This window comes from Notolepis coatsorum (assembly GCF_963971535.1).
Source record: "Notolepis coatsorum genome assembly, chromosome: 9".
Classification (NCBI taxonomy): domain Eukaryota; kingdom Metazoa; phylum Chordata; class Actinopteri; order Aulopiformes; family Paralepididae; genus Notolepis; species Notolepis coatsorum.
Window position 1 is genome coordinate 149,924,888 of NC_140173.1, and position 3,337 is coordinate 149,928,224.

The window sequence follows — 3,337 nt, forward strand, 5'->3', positions numbered from 1 at the left end:
CTATATATGTGTGAGGTCTATCTCTCTGCCTAGTCTATATATGCGAGAGGTCTATCTCTCTGCCGTTTCGATGACATTTTGAAAACATTCTAGGCTGATGGCGAGCGGAATGAAACAATACACGTCTTCTAGTTTTTATATAGTTCGATACTGAAACGCTGTTGAATGTGCTGCTGTCTGTCTTGACCAGGACACTCTTGAAAGAGATTTTTAATCTCAATGTTAAATAAATAAATAGAATATACCAGGTTATACTTACAGAAATAGTGATCATCCTCAGGAAGCTCCGGTTCTTCATAACTGACCCTCGGAAGGTTCCTCAAATTCCTCCCTCTTGTATAACCCTGATCCTCCCCTGATAGGATGGGTGTAGCTGGCTCACCTCTCTGCTGCTGCTGCTGCTGTGAGAGAGAGAGAGAGAGCGATAGAGAGTGAGAGAGAGATAGTCCGTTAAGTCAGGACATATAACAACATCCCATAATTCTGACTGAATTCGGTCGTTAAAGAATCGTAAAGAGTAGGGGGTTCCCCGACGTTCCTGGGCAAATTCCCAATCAGGTCTCCGACATCAAGGCCTCCTAATCATCCCTTCCCCTTAATTGGCCGATATCATTCCCCGTCTCCTGAGCCGTTCAGCCATTGTGTAGTGTGATGTGTGCCGGGTGCCAGTGTATGGTAGTCATTGTGTAGTGTGATGTGTGCCAGTGTATGGTAGTCATTGTGTAGTGTGATGTGTGCCGGGTGCCAGTGTATGGTAGTCAGTGTAGTGTGATGTGTGCCGGGTGCCAGTGTATGGTAGTCATTGTGTAGTGTGATGTGTGCCGGGTGCCAGTGTATGGTAGTCATTGTGTAGTGTGATGTGTGCCGGGTGCCAGTGTATGGTAGCCATTGTGTAGTGTGATGTGTGCCGGGTGCCAGTGTATGGTAGTCATTGTGTAGTGTGATGTGTGCCGGGTGCCAGTGTATGGTAGTCATTGTGTAGTGTGATGTGTGCCGGGTGCCAGTGTATGGTAGTCATTGTGTAGTGTGATGTGTGCCGGGTGCCAGTGTATGGTAGTCATTGTGTAGTGTGATGTGTGCCAGTGTATGGTAGTCATTGTGTAGTGTGATGTGTGCTGGGTGCCAGTGTATGGTAGTCATTGTGTAGTGTGATGTGTGCCGGGTGCCAGTGTATGGTAGTCATTGTGTAGTGTGATGTGTGCCGGGTGCCAGTGTATGGTAGTCATTGTGTAGTGTGATGTGTGCCGGGTGCCAGTGTATGGCAGCCATTGAGCCTGCGTAGCCCAAGGTTGGGTGCTACCAGTGGTGGTGAAGGAGGCAATTTCCCTAACCCTATGTTGTAAAGTGCTTTGAGTGTGAGAAAAGAGCTATATAAATGTAATGAATTATAATTAGATCTTATATTAAAGGGATAGGTCTGATTTTTGGAAACCTAGCCCTATGTCTTACCAATGAAGATTAGGGCTGGGCGATGTGGCCCAAGTTTCATATCACCATATTTTTCAGTTTTGATGGTATAACAGTATTTGGCTGCATTTAGTTTTCCAGTACACATTTGGCTGTGATATGACATATTGTTTATGTTGTTATTGTAATACACTTGTCCTGGCGCTATTTAATTCAAAATGGTCTATTTGTTGTCTATCAGCAATATAAAACTGTTATACACATAACTGTGTAGAGTCAATGCAGACCTGAGTAGCAGACTGTGCAGCAGAATTCCTTCCGGCTGACCTCTTGACCTTGACAGGGGCTCTCACCATAGGACCTGTTAATATTATAGGAATCATATCATATTGTAGCATATATCATATCACATTACATCATAGATCATACATAATCATATATCATATCATATCACATAGTATATATCGTAGCATATAACTTATCACAATAGGGCTGCAACGATGAGTCAACGTCGTCGATGTCGACCGTGACATTTCATCTATTTGCATATTCATGACCGACGCATCGTAGTTACTTATATGCCGTCTTCAAAGTTCAAAGTCATAACATGCACAACATGGCATCTAACGAGTAAATATAAATAACTTAAACCAGTTAGTGATTCTGCTAGGATTCCAGTGTTTCACTTGCATTGGACTTGAGTTTACATCTCGACGTCCACTCCAGCTGCAAGGGTGAGAATGGGAGGGGCTGAGTCTGAGCCCCCCCCCCCCCCCCCCCCCCAATTCTTTCTGTATGTTCAATGATTTGAAGTAGCCAAACTTTACACTATAAAAACTAACTGGATAGTTGATAATAAATATTTCACTTCATTAGCAGAAATATTCTAAAATCATTAAGTCTGCTATAAACTATTCTCCCTGTGTGTGTAAATGTACTATAGGCTACTCTTTTTGATTAGGCTAATTAGCTTTAACAATGTTATTATGGGTTCTCTCTCCACTTTGTATTCACCATGCTGTCTCTCCAGATGGGGGGTCCAGTCTTCCTCCTCCCCTGAAGACTCAGGTACAGGAAGCATCACCCTGTGGGACTTAGCCATGAAGGCTGGAGGTTTAGACTCGAATCCTGAGATAGAAAGACAGACAGAGGGACTGAGGGCTGCAGGAGAGACAGACAGAAGCCTAAAGTCACATTTAAAGGTCAAAGTGTTGCCGATACTTTGCCAAAGGTGTGTCGTGTGGAGGAGCAGGGAAGTGCACAGGACTTTAGAGGGGCAGGTGCTCAGAGGCTGAAAAGGGCACTACACCTTTGTGTGTTTCAACCGAGCGCACGAAGCGCCCAATAATGTAATTTGATCAAAGCAGAGTATACACAGACAGTGGCGATAGCGAGCATTTTGACTTGTTGCGTGGTGGCGATGTCTCGCAGATAATACAACTACAAGTATAATTATATAAAAAAATATATATAATTTTTTTTTTTAATCAAAAACGATCGATATCGGCCGATATGGCTCAAGACGATCGGTGATCGGTATCGGTGTCAAAAAACGTGATCGGGGCATCCCTAATTACAACTACTGTTACTAACATTACTAATGCAACTGCTACTAAGTCTTTTACTGCTACTATTACAACAACTACTAGCTACCATCACTACTGCTCCTAATAATACTGTTACTACCACAAATATTACCTACTACTATTAATTTCAGCGTCATGCCCACCCGGAATAACAGACTGAAGTTTATTTCAAACAACAATCCCCCCCCCCCCCCCCCACCACTAAGGGATAGTGCAATTATCTTTTATACCCCCCTGTTTATGTTTATGTTATGTCTATTATGCCTTACTCTTGTTTTTATATTTAATACTGTGTTTAGGACTGTTTTTATGATCTAGGACCAGGGATGCGTTCTTCATGGGAC

At 43.2% G+C, this 3,337-nt stretch overlaps 1 long non-coding RNA gene across 1 annotated transcript; it reads right to left on the reverse strand.

Moving 5' to 3' along the window:
• Positions 1 to 260: 260 nt before the first annotated feature.
• On the reverse strand, positions 261 to 2,533 carry LOC311234410. Its single transcript, XR_014620100.1, has 3 exons — positions 2,422 to 2,533; positions 1,695 to 1,768; positions 261 to 398 (listed from the first exon to the last, which is right to left on the reverse strand). It is a non-coding gene; the product is annotated as an uncharacterized lncRNA (long non-coding RNA).
• Positions 2,534 to 3,337: the final 804 nt, after the last annotated feature.